This window comes from Rhincodon typus, chromosome 35 (assembly GCF_021869965.1).
Source record: "Rhincodon typus isolate 14 chromosome 35, sRhiTyp1.1, whole genome shotgun sequence".
NCBI lineage: Eukaryota > Metazoa > Chordata > Chondrichthyes > Orectolobiformes > Rhincodontidae > Rhincodon > Rhincodon typus.
The window spans coordinates 9,670,458-9,685,057 of record NC_063366.1 but is presented as its reverse complement, the minus strand read 5'-3'; positions in this window follow the sequence as shown (position 1 = coordinate 9,685,057).

Genomic DNA, 14,600 nt, shown 5'->3' with positions numbered 1-14,600 from the left:
GGTTTAGGATTATCGGACTCAAAGGCAGTGAATGGTGAGTGTATTTTTTTTATTCCGGGCTTTGCATTCGGTTGGATAAAACATTGTGTGTCTTGTGCAATCATGGTTCTTTCAGTCACTAAGAGTAATCTGGAGGTGGAAGAAGTCCGCAACAAATTAGAAGAGACCCACCACCTTATCAACAGCATATTCAGAGGGAATAAATTCACAAGGGAAGAAGAAACCAACAATCAACTTCCGTTTCTGGATGTTAAGGTGGAATGACTGTCAAACGGGGAGTTCCAAACCTCAGTATACAGAAACACAACCCATACAAATCAAATTCTCAACTTCCACAGCTAATCTATTCCCTTAACCCTGCATTTTCTATGGACAATCTACCTAACTTGCACATCCTCACACACTATGGGCAATTTAGTGCGGCCAATCGACCTAACCTGCACATCTTTGGACTGTAGGAGGAAACCCGGATCCTTGGAGGAAAAGCACGAAGACATCGGAAGAATGTGCAAGCTCCACATAGACAGCTGTGTGAGGGTAGAATTGACCTGGGGCCACTGGCACCTTGAGACAGCAGCACTAACCACTGAGCCAACATGCTGCCCTGCAAACAAGTTGCTCAATTCTTCTGCTAGATATGGACTACCCAGAAACATACCATCAGGTCGACAGTCAAATTTTACATCAAAATTATTCAAGGAAGTTATGGATAGCTTAGAAATAAGACAAGTCAAAACTACTGCTGACCATTAAAAATTGCAAGGAGTATTAGAACAGTGGCATCAAATTTTAAAGACCATATTGAGGGCTTATATTCTTGATAATCCAGAAGACTGCAATAAAGGAATTCCATTTGTACTTTAGTAATTAAGGATACACCTGATGAATCAACTATATTTAGTCGATTTGAATTAGTTTTTTTTGGGCAGAGGTGAGAGGACCACTGAAATTAATTGGGGAGAAATTAGTGAGTCAGAATTCAGAGACAACAAATTTGGAGTGTTTATCAAATTTTAGGGAAAGATTAAATAAAACGAGCGAGTTGGCTGGACAGCATTTTAAAGTAGCACAGTACGTGATGAAACAGGAAACAGACAGGAAATCAAGAATTCGTAATTTTACTTGTGAAGTTAAAGTGTTATTGCTACTTCCAGTGGTAGGTGAACACTTAAACCAAAGGTTTAGTGAGCTTTATCAATTCGAGAGGAAATTAAGTGAGGCGAATTATTTGTTAAGAACGCCCAATAGAAAAGAATCTCGCAGAGTGTGCAATGTGAATATGTAAATAAGGAATTTTGATAGGCAAGGAAAGCAAAAGGAAAATGTGTTACTTTTACAACATACAGTGGAGAACTACATGATTCTGAGTTGAATATAAAATTAAATTAGACAGTGAGGAAATTCTCAAAAGTGGCATAAATTATTGAGCTACATTCCATTGGAAAATCGAAATGACCTGAAAGTGTTATTGCAAACACATGGGGAGATATGTGTGAATAAGCTGGGAAGTTGTACTCTGATAATGCATGATGTAGGTATCGGAACTGCTATTCCCATTAAGCAACATCCTTATAGTCTTAACCCTCTAAAATTGGCGCAGATTGAAATAAAATATTGAACGCATGCTCAAAGACAATATAATCGGAGTGAGTTGCAGCAAATGGAGCTTCCCCCGTAGTAATGTAGTCAAAGTCAGACGCCATGCAACGATTATGTGCGGACTACATCAGAGTTAATGCAGTTACAAAATCTGATTCATATCCTATTCCACGTTTGGAAGTCTGTGATGAGAAGATAGGATAAACAACGTATATTTCAAAGGTGGACTTACACAAAGGATAGTGGCAGGCCCTTTGTCAGAAAGAGCGAAGGAAGCTTTGGCTTTTGTGACGCCGAATGGACTGTATGAGTTTAAAGTCATACGATTGGGTGTTTAAAATGCTCCAGCCACATTTCAAGGACGAACATTTTTCTTATGTGTGTGATTATCCAATTGTGTGGCAAACATCAACTATGGCGATTTTAAATCACACATGGTTGGAATATTTGGAGCATCTACTGGAATTGTCCGATCAAATTTAGGAGGCCGGCTTGGTGATAAACCTAGCTAAGACTGAGTTTACAATTCCTGGGACTGAGCGTTTTACTATTCGAAGTTCGCAACAAATTTTAACAATGTGGTTAAATCATTGACTAAATTTTTGAAGAAGTACAGAAACTTTTAGTGGATGGAGGGGTGTAAGAATAAAAACTGCAAATGCAGTAAATCAGAGACAAAAACTGAAATTGTTGCCAAAACGCAGCAGTTCTGGCAGCATCTGTGGAGTTGAATCAGTTAACCTTTAGGGTCGAGTGACCCATCTCCTGATTTCTCTCCATAGATGCTGTCAGAACTGCTGAGCTTTTCCAGAAATTTCTATTTTTGTCTCTGAAGAATGTCAGAAGGCACTCGACAGCCTGAAAGCTGAGTTAACCATTGGCTCAGCGTTAGCCTTGCCTAATTACGCTAACACATTCAAAATGCCCATCGATGCAAGTAATGTGGGTGACAGTGCAGTACTCTTGCAAGAAGACGACGAGAAGATAGAAAAAAAAAATTATTGGGTTTTTTTTCCCCAAAAAAATGAAATATTCGTCCACACAAACATTCCACAATTGAGAAGGATACCTTGACTTTCGTGTTGGCGTTGCAAAATTTCAACATTTATATTGCCAGTAATGCGCCGGAGTCAGTTGTACACACTGAACATAATCCGGTAAAGGTTTTGGGAAAAGTTAAGAATAAAATTATCACACCAGGTTAGATAGCGCTTCTTATTGCAGCTATTTAGTTCGAAAATTATTCAGGTGACATGACTGAAGGCCGTAATTTCCAAAGTGTTGTCACGACTTTGATGATGGAAGAAGGAGATGTTCAGTGGTGGGGAGAAAATCACTAAAATGGACTGAAATACGGAAAGTTTGCATGTTTAGATTCAATGCAATGTATATGTATTATGGTGTACTAATAGCGTAATACTGAAAGTTTTTTTTTAAATGAAACCATCTTTGTATATTGATGGTTCATTCCTTTTACGTGTGTAACTGTGACGATACTATGGCTTGCCAAGATGTTTTTTTTTCTTTTTTTTTATGACGGAACGTTGTGACAGAGGTCCCGAGTGGTCTGCTCAACGCCAATGAAGTAATCAGCTTGTGGGGCCTTGATTCTTTTTAAAGTTGGAATAACAGAATCAGCCTGAATGGGAGAGAGCAAGCTCCCGCAGACCCAGGATATTTAGTTTTAGCTCTCTGCGGTTGTTGGGATCTTGAAGCTGGATGTGGAAGCTCTTATTCCACTTTCCGTTATGCTAAAAGCTGGGGTTCTTTTCCTGCTGCTGGAATTGCGTGTGAGACAACGAATTTTACTGAATTTGCTTTTGTCAACGGTGTGTTTACTGGAAGTTATTATATTGGAACAGTTAATTAGTAGCAGTTGATATATTTATTATTTTGTCAAGCCTTTTGGTAGAGTTACAGCTCAGCCAACTCGTTTCTTTTATTTTTATTTTGCCTGCATGTTGACTGTAGTGTAAAACCAAGGGTGTTTCATTGAAAGTCAAGTACTTTGACCAGTAGAATTGCATCTGGTACACGACACCTCGCACTTATCTTTTAAATAAGAGAAAAGGTAGAGTCTGGGATATTTTCTTAATACATTTTGGTCTGGATTATAATAATTCCTACAGTTGACTATAAGACTGGTCTGAGTGGCACCGTATTTTTTTTGACCTGACTGCGCATGTCAGTAGCTCGCAAAGGAGGACGGCATTATTTTAATCATTCAATATGTTGATTCTAAAGCGGATGTCCAGGAACTTACATGAGGGATAAATTCTGTCTCAGTGGCTCGCTCTGTCCTTTTCGCATCTCAAAGGCTCTGAGCTTGAATCCCAAACCAAGACCTCGGGCATAAAATTGGACAGCAGGTTTTCATCAATGTTGGCTTTAATCTGTGAAACTACAGTGTTAACCTGAACAAAGGCGAGTGTCTTTCCCATAGGGGCATTGTCAGGAAATGTTTATAGACAACGTTTCCGAAATATTAATTTCTCACCTGAGAAATTTCGCTGAGGTCAGGAGATCGGGTTTTAAAGTAATTGCGAGTTTCATAAGATTTAGGAAATTTCGGTAATTTTGTTTTTTTTCCAAATAGCCCATTTTTTCGAAAAATATTCATTCGATTCTAATGTTAGAATGACATTCTTATTATATTACAGCAATGAAATGGAAAATTGTTCATTACTGAAACACCATAACTGTATGGAAGACGAATGGGATGGACAAGCTGTCTGTGGATCATCAATGCAAAGACATAAGACAAGAAAACTAACTCTATCAAAAATATGAAATTCTCCTCTGTCTAAATAATTCCTCAGCTTTGCCAGCAACTTAATGCTACTACTAACTTTTACTATTTACTTTTCAGCAATAGAATCAATCACAAGCATCGCAAACATTGCTCTTTCTGCTTCCAATTTGAACACTGACGTAGGATTGGGATCCTATTGAATTCTTCATTTTTTTTTAAATTGGAAAATTTCTTCACTCCCTAATTTAATGATGAAGTTAACATCAGATGGCTTTAATGTCCAAGATAGCCACTTTTTCAGTTTATCAGATCATTATTGTGCTATTGATTTCTCATTTAACTTCTTGGGTTTGCATCTTCCACGACCTCCTTTGGATCAAGTTCTGTATGTAACTTGTCATGTAACTTTCAATAAGTGCAGAGAACGGAGGCGAAGATGCATCATCTCCCCTTAAAAGTGCAAATAACTCTGATTGCAAAATACTATTCAGTATCTGTTGGTCATCGAGGGAAAAGGTAGAGTTTTGAATGTCACTGGTTCTGGATATTAACAGCAATGATTGTAATGGCAACCTTAAACAATCATAATTAAACTAATCATAGGTGAGACAGTTGTTCATGGATTATGATAGTGGGACAACAAGATAGTCGAAATGTTCTCATGCATGGGTTCAAAATCATACCATAAGAGCTGGTGGCACTTATACCCAAGGAAGAGTTATCAATGGTTGTAAGTAAAACCTTCTCGTTCACTCTAGCTGCCATCCTTATCTGGTCTGACATAAATGGGACGCCAGATCCACACGAGTTTGTTACTAACTCTTCCCTGTAATTGTGTTGTAAGCATTTCGTTACAATGGCACTGAGGGACGGGTGAAACTGAATGTTGATAGAAATAACCCAAAACGCAAGCACAAACCAGAAAATTTCTTGCACAAGTAACAACAGTGAAGCAACTGGCTTAAAAAGGTGATTGAGATGTTTTAATAGGATGGATGATCATCTGAATTATTCCTGAATAGACAAATTATGTGAAATAACAACAAAAATCAGACTGACGTACGAAAAAATGTCAGCGAGGTGGACAAATGGAGCTACAGAAAATGTCCTATACTGCCGAGTTATAGTCTGTGGTCTGACAATGTCCTTTCACGAGACTGGTTCAGTTCGGTATAAAGAAGGCCGGGGAAGCTCTGAAAGCAATTTTTCGACTGCGTTATGTCAATGTTCTAACAAATGAAATCATTCTCCAAGTAATAGCGTTGTAATACATTGCTGCAAACAATGATCTGGTGCTCGGCTGGGAAAAAAGGCTGTGGTTCCTCTATGTCAACAGTATCTGTCACAGTTTTGAATGTTCCTCGTTTGTTCAGGCCACTTGGTCTCATTGCAATGATTCCGTAAATGGTTACATTCCCAGTAAAGAATTGCATTCCATTGCTGTGCAACTGGTATGAGATGCTTGTCTCCAATGCAGGCCCATGTTCCTCTAATCTTGCCTTGACCTTTGTGTCTCATGGCATCTTTCAGCATCACAAATTTGTACAGCATGGAACCTCATCGGTTCATCTTTTCATGCTCCCAAGTCAGCCATTTAAAGAGCACGAAATTACTCGAAGTAATTTGGAATTTGCAAGGGCTCATTCACCATCGCAGGACTTCATCGAAATTTACAAACACGTCAAGGAAACAATTGTTATAATTTAAGAAATGTAGACGTTGCTTTCTGCGCAAGAATGACGTTGTTCTCTAAAGCAAAGGTGACAAGAACATTGGCCAGCAATGTGTTCTTGTCATACATTGAAATCATTTTTCAATTATTTGTAGTGTGATAACGAATTTAAAATGTTTCATAAATTTTCTGTCAGCGTCCACTATCTTATTTCGTGCTGTGGTTTAAATCAACTGCTTCATCAGCCTGTTGATCAAAACATTAATTTTGAAAATTCATTCGAAAACACAGCACAATTTCTCCTCCAATTATTGACAGTGGCTCTGGTTGCACATGGAAATGGAACACTACATTATTTTCCTGGTTTCAAACCTTGCAGCTGAATACTTTTGATACGGCAGATATAATCAAAATGAATGCTTGGCTGGTTTTCGGTGAGTCTACCATGCTTCAGCTGAGGATTTGATTTATTTGTACAAACATAATTGAATACATTAAAGTGTTCTAATAACATTATAGGACTTCTGTATGCTTTCGTCCTTACGTAAAAAAAATCATACACTCTTTTATGTTAGACTTCTGTTTCCTTTATCGTATATTTATTGAGTGCTTGAATCTATTACATTGCGACAGTTTTAATTTTACACATATGTTAATTATTCCAGTAGATAACATCTGGTTCATGGAAACACTGAATATTTTGGTGATTAGCCAAAGAAAGAAATGTTTGGTGTTGTCAGTAACAATGGATGACATAGAAATCAGTGATATTTCAACAATCACATTGTGGCACGTGTGGTAGGAGGCTTTAGTAATATGAGTTTACATATGGTGACATGGGCAAGCTGAAAGGTGATGGGGATAGATTAATGCGCATGTTGAGCATTGAATTTTAGGGACACAACAGATTTGAGCTGGGCTGTGGTGCTAGAGAATCGAGGCAGACCTGTTAAAAAGACTAGCCTTCATCCCATTTTCATGTCTGCCATAATGAATCCTAAAAATGCCCTATGCAAAACAGCTCTGTGTTAACAGACGATTTCCCAGGAAGAAGTCACTCATGGCATAGGTGAGCATTGCAGATACAACAAAATTCTGCAGCTCAGGTTCTATCTAACGAAAAGGTAAATCAAGCACAAGCAATGGACCCCATATCAGTGATAATTCTGCGCTAAGCAATCAACTACATTTGCAGCAGTAAGACAGGCGCTGAAAAATAATATGTTTGCCCAGCCAGAACGCCCACAGCCAACAATGTACTGCACCACCAACAATAACCTATATATCTAGTCACAAATCACCCCATCCCCATGATAAACCTTATCCACCCATAGAGAAAATCTTCAGAGTTTTATAATTTCAAAAGAAAAATCATCTAGGCTCGATCATGGCTGGTCCTCTCAAAACTTGTTATTTTCCCCTCTTTTCCACCATTCTTCAAGATTATAGCTGTTTTTGCTAAAACCCAACACCATAAAGAGTAACATTCCCAAAACAGATGTTCGAGCAACAAGCACATAAATTCCAATTTGATTCAACTTAGCATTGTTAACTTTAACAATAACGGTGGTGACATTAGAAATTGAACTGCAGATTCTTGAATTGACAGCATTGTAAATAATCAAAAGTTGTTTGAGATTATGATTCTTTTTCTGGATGAAGAATCTGCTTTGATATTGATTTATCAGTTTAGTAAGAAATGAGACTTATTCCATTCTCCCAACTTTTCTTCATTACCCTTCCAGACGAAGCTCGTTTCCATATTAACGCTACCAAAGTGCCTCATTTCTCCTCGAGCAAAGGTTCCACAGTTTTCCCACTCTCAATCAACAAGGGTTCCAGTCATGGCAAATAGCTAATATAGCAATATAATTTCATCTCTAATTTCCATCACTTCCAAAAGAGGTTAAGCTTATTTTTATTTTTCACAGCTTCAGCCTTCTTACCGAAAAGATTATCGTCCACAATTTTCGACAATTCCAACATGATAGCACTGCCTTATACATTGTTACTCAACCAACCATTTTCTCTTTTCAGCATTATAAAGTGTCTTCTCACTCTCCCTGAAAATTTGTCCTTATTTCTGTCACTCTCAAATTCCCACTTCACTTTCCAAAGTTTTTTTTTTCTTAACAAAAAAGGAAACAAAAGATCATCATTTTTCACTCTCATCCATTCTCAGAAACCAAGCTCACAGCACCCCCTCTCAAAGAAACGTAGATTTACATGTAGGGACAGTAGGAACTGCTGATGCTGGAGTCTGAGGTAATAAGGTGTGGAGCTGGATGAACACAACAGGTCAGGCAGCATCAGAGGAGCAGGAAAGTTGACGTTTTGGGTTCTTTTCTGAAGAAGGGTCCAGACCCGAAATGTCAGCTTTTCTGCTCCTCTGATGCTGCCTGGCCTGCAGTGTTCATCCAGCTCTACACCTAGATTTACATGTACATTCTTTCAGTGAGAATAATCTATTCTCTGCTCAACATGCTACCCCATGCATATTGGGGAGTCTAAATACAGACTGAATGACAATTTGCAAAATACTTCCTTTGAGTCTGCAAGAATGGCGCCAAATTTACTCTTGCTGCGTTGACTTATTCTCATATTGATCTCAATCTTGCCTTTCTGGCCTTAGTCCGTCCTGGTCTTCTCATCAAACCAAACGAAAGGTCGAGGGGCCATAGCACGTTTTGTAACTTTGTACAGTCTTGTCAACTCGACGTTGTATTCAATAGTTTAGGTAAACTCTCTCAACAAATCTTACTGCCTCTGTGTCTTTAGTTGTTTCATTAGTCTGTTTTCCTCTTTATTAATCGCAATATAAAACAAAGAACAAAGAAAATTACAGCACAGGAACAGGTCCTTCGGCCCTCCAAGCCTGCACCGACATGCTGCCCGTCACAACTAAAACCCCCTGCCCTTCCGGGGTCTAGATCCCTCTATTCCCATCCTATTCATGTATTTTTCAAGACGCCCTTTACAAGTCAATGTCGTATCTGCTTCCTCTACCTCCCCCAGCAGCGAGTTCCAGGCACCCACCACCCTCTGTGCAAAAAACTTGCCTCGTACATCACCTTTAAACCCTCCCCCTCGCACCTTAAACCCATGGCCCCTGGTAACTGACTCTTCCACCCTGGGAAAAAGCTTCTGACTGTCCTGTCTGTCCATGCCCTTCATAATCTTGTGGACCTCGCTCAGATCGCCCCTCAACTTCCATTGTTCCAGTGAGAACAACTCAAGTTTCTCCAACCTCTGCTCATAGCTAATGCCCTCCATATCCAGCAACACCCTGTTAAATCTTTTCTGTGTCCTCGCCAAAGCCACCACGTCCTTCTGGTAGTGTGGCGACCAGAATTGAACACAATATTTCGAATATGGCCTAACTAAGGTTCTGTGAAGCTGCAACATTACCTGTCAATTTTTAAACTCAATGCTCTGGCCCATGAAGGCAAGCATGCCATATGCCTTATTGATTACCTTTTCCACTCGTGTTGCCACTTTCAGTGACCTGTGTACCTGTATACCCAGATCCCTCTGCCTATCAATACTCTTAAGGATTCTGCCATTTACTGTATATTTTCCATCTGGATCAGACCTTCCAAAATGCATTACTTCACATTTTTTTCTGGATTAAACTCCATCTGCCATCTCTCTGCCCAAGTCACCAACTGATCTATGTCCAGCTCTATCCTTTGATGGTCCTCACTGCCATCCTCAATTCCACCAACCTTTGTGTCATCAGCAAACTTAATAATCAGACCAGTTACATTCTCCTCCAAATCATTTATATATATATATATTACAGACAGCAGAGGTCCCAACACTGATCCCTGAGGAAGGCCAGTAGTCACAGCCTTCCATTCAGAAACGCAGCCTACCACTGTTACCCTCTGCCTTCTATGACCGAGCCAGTTATTTTATCCATCTTGCAAGCTCTTCTCTGACCCCGTGCGACTTTAGCTTCTGTATCAGCCTGCCATGAGGGACCTTGTCAAAGGCCTTACTGAAGTTCATGTAGACAACATCCACTGCCCTACCCTCATTGATCACCTTTGTCATTTCTCAAAAAAACTCAACCAAACTAGTGAGACAAAACCATGTTGCGTCTCGCTAATATTCCCATAGATTTCCAGGTGGGAAATCCTGTCTCGAAGAATTCTCTCCAATAATTTCCTTACCACTGACGTAAGGCTCACCGAACTGTAATTAGCTGGATTATCCTTGCCACCCTTCAAAAACAAAGGAACAACATTGGCTATTATCCAATCCTTTGGGACCTCTGCTATAGCCAGTGAGGATAGAAAGATTTCCCTCAAGGCCCCAACAATTTCCTGCCTTGCCTCTCTCAGTATTCTGGGGTATATCCCATCAGGCCCTGGGGACTGGTCTACCTTAATGTTTTTCTAGACCCCCCAGTACCTCCTCTCTTTTGTTCTCAACATGACGCAAAAGATTGACACACCCTTCCCCAGACTCATCATCCACCAAGTCCTTCTCTATGGTGAATATTGACGCAAAGTACTCATTTAATGCCTCACCCATTTCCTCTGGCTTCAGGCATAAGTTTCCTTTCCTGTCCTTGAGTGGACAAACCCTCTGCCTGGCTACCCTCTTGGTCTTTATATATGTATAAAAAACCTTGAGATTTTCCTAAATCCTGTTGGCCTATGACTTTTCATGACCCCTTTTATCCCTCCTGACTCCTTTTATCCCTCCTGACTCCTAGCTTAAGTTTCGTTCAACTTTCCTTTTATTCCACCCTTGCTTGTGTTCCCAGCCCCCTAGCCTAGATAAATGCTTCCTTTTCCTTTTGATTAGGCTCACAATATCTCTCGTTATCCAAGTTTCCCTAAACTTGCCATACTTATCCCTCATCCTTAAGGGAACATGCTGGCCCTGAGTTCCTAGCAACTTACACTTGAAAGCCTCCCACACACCATATGTTGATTTGCCCTCAAACATCTGCCTCCAATCTACATTCTTCAGTTCCTGCCTGATATTGTTGTAATTAGCCTTCCCCCAATTTAGCACCTTCACCTGACAACTACACCTACATTTATCCATCAGTACCTTAAAGCTTACTGAATTGTGAGCACTGTTCCCTAGCTGCTCCCCTACTGAGACGTCGACCACCTAGCCAGGCTCACTCCCCAATACTCGGTCAGTAAAGCCCCTTTCCTAGTTGGACTATCTGCATGCTGTTTCAAGAAGCCCTCCTCGATGCTTTTTACACATTCTGCCCCATCTGAGCCGCAAGCACTAAGTGAGTCCCAGTCAATATGGGAAGTTAAAATCACCCACTACAACAACACTGTTACTTTTGCATCTTGCTAAAATCTGCCCACATATCTGTTCTTCTATCTCGCGCTGGCTATTGGGAGGTCTAAAGTAAACCCCAAATATTGTGATTACACCCTTCCTTTTCCTGAGCTCTACCCATATTGCCTCGCTATATGAGCCATCTGAGGTGTCCTCCCGCAGTACAGCTGTGATATTTTCCTTAACAAGTAGTGCAACTCTCCCAGCCCTTTTTATATTCCCATCTGTCACACCTGAAACATCTCTATCCTGGAACGTTAAGCTGCCAATCCTGTCCCTCCCTTAAACAAGTCTCTGTAATAGCAACAACATCATAGTTCCAAGTGCTAATACAAGCTCTAGGTTCATCTCCCTTACCTGTTGCTTTTTTTGCATTGAAACAGATGCACTTTAGTCCACCAGACCCACTTTGATCAGCAACCACACCCTGCCTGCTCATCCTCTGAGTCTAACTGATCCTACTGTATAGTTTCCTTCCGGTCCATTCACCTTTTCTTTGGTTTCCAAACCCCTGCCAAGCTAGTTTATGTTGCATTACCGCTCCATCCCATTCAATATATTTTGTTCTTCGACAGCACCCCGCCCCCCACTTCCTTTAAACTATTGCATTCCAATCTTTCTTCAGCTCTGATGAAGATCGTCCTCTTGCGATATTTATTATGCTTCTCTCTAGAGAAGATAACTGACCTGCGGACTAATTACACCAGGTTCTGCTTTTCTCTCTCCTATACCATTTACTGAATACTGGAGCCTCTCAAGCACGTTAACATTTCACCTTTGTCAGACCGCTTCAGTTTGGGGAAGGAGAAGGGAACAGCAGGGAATGGAAATGAGGTTTGTAGGGTTGTTGCCACATCTACAGAGACGGTAAAATATTTGGGGTGAGTTACAGGAGTGCAGCTGTCAACAAATGGTGTCAGGTAATCATTATTGGAAAACCTGAACCTGTCTTTGTCAGGTACATTTCCCACACGTGACAGGAACGTGGTGGTGGAATGGAGGCATTAACTATAACAAAATAGATTATGTTTTACAGAGAACAGAACAGATGAGTAAAGCATCGTCTGACGCGATGGGGGCCGTCAGCTGGGAACTCATGTTAGTTTCATTGCATGTCCACTGCAAACGTTGAAAGTTTGATAAGGAATTTGCTTCATGAAGTATTTGTATGTAGCCACATATATGCTATGATAACAAAATGTGTTGGATTTAAATTGAGTTATCCGAACATATTTGTTCACTGACTGTGATTAATAACTGTCTCTGTGGAATCAATTTGTGTCACTGGAGGGTTTTCCTTTTTGATGAGGCTCTTTTTAATATGTTATATATTTTAGTGCCAGCGGAAGCATCACTAAAGCTCATCAGCGGGTCTAGTGAAATGGACCAGTGGATGATATATAATTTTGTCACTGACTTAGGAAAGATGTATTATCCTCTCCTTGCTGCCATTGGTGTTCCTGGTAAGTCTATGCATCTAATTTTTAATTCAGTAAACTTTCGTCTTTTTTAAGACAGTAAATCCATGCATTGAGTGTACTTCTTTTTTCATTCTACCCGTCATATTATATCAATTAACTTTTGTTTTCAATGTTATTAGGTTTATTTAGAATGCCATAGCCCATTCAATTTTCCAATTATCCCCATTTGATACTTGCTTGTTCAGATTAAAATATTTCAAATTTCCAGCACAGATTAGAAATCACAAACTCTAATTCTGTTTCACACACATCATGACATAGATTTATCTCATCACATGGAGATACATAGATCTTAGGTAATTAGTGATAAATTTCATAGTCATGATTTTGAATGCACCTCCGGTCATCCGCCTCACTTTATGCCATCCCTGACTGCACATCATTGTTTCTTTTCGAAATGGTTTGATGTCTCATCAAGCATGAATCAGTTTTTAATCGTAAATGGATGTAATCAAAATGCTTGCAGTGGATTCCTTTCAAATTATTGACTTGAACTAATTGAACCCAATGGGGTCTGTTGTGCATGTGGGAATTTCTCAGATAGCCCCTCAAACAACCTCCTGAGAGATCCCTGGCTATTTTACTGTTTCTTGGTTTCTTCATTACTTTCTGATAGACCTAACACATTTGCCCTAAAATTATGAAACTTCCCGTTGTTCAGTGACCCTGACCTCCCCATTGTCAAAATGCTACCTTTAGTGCTTGTGCGTCTACATTTTCTGCTTGTTTAAGAACATAGGAACATATGAAAAGAGGTAGGCCATTCAGCCCGACAAGTGTGCTGTGCCAATAATGCAACCATTTCTCATTGAATGCATCAAGTCCTTTTATTCACACTACGAATATAACTCTTCACACCATTGTTAACAAAAACTCAATTAATCTTTATTTTCAATATTTTAACGGATACGTAAACTGAAACACTTCTACAGTGCTCTGGGATGTAGATCTTAAAGGTAGCCCACCCTCCGATCAAAAACAAATTCTTCATATTTTGGTCCTAAAATGCATTGCCATTTTAAGTTATGCCGCATTGTTCTGGACTCCCAAGCCAGAGGCATAACCTTACTTGCAGTCATTTTCTAGATCCCTTTCTGTATTTTGCAGTGTTCAATGAGATAACCACTCGTTCTTCAAAACTTCAAAGACTACAGACCAATTTCTTTCAAGATCTCTTCAGAGGAATGTCCTGACTTCCCGACAACAGGTCTGGTGAACCGTCATTGCATTCCTTCTATGTTAAAGATGTTTTTGAGTAAAGGTGACCGCTACTGCATAGAGTAAACCAGGTGCGGCCTAAACAAACTCCCGTACATTTCTATCACTACTTCAGTACATCTATACTCAAATCCCCTTGTGACAAAGGTTAACATTGCTTTCGGCTTCCGAAACTGTTACTACACTTGAATGCTTGCCTTTATTGACAAGGGCACCAAGATTCCTTTATTCGTGTAGAAATGTCAACCTTTCGCCATTCATGGAGTACTCTGGATTTCTGATCTTCAGACGGAATTGGATGACTTCCTATATATGTTAAGATTACATAATCTATTGCCTTCTTCTTCCCAATCACTATTCCTGTCCAAATTCTCCTGAATCCGTGTTACGTCTTCCTTAATACAAACATCCCTGTTTTGCTTTGTGTCATCTACAATTTTGGAAGATTACATTTGGTTCGCACTTCCAAATCATTGATATATGTTGTGAACTGACATATGTACTGATCTTAGTACTCCTCCATTAATCACAATTTGGAAATGTGAGAGCGATCCATTTATTC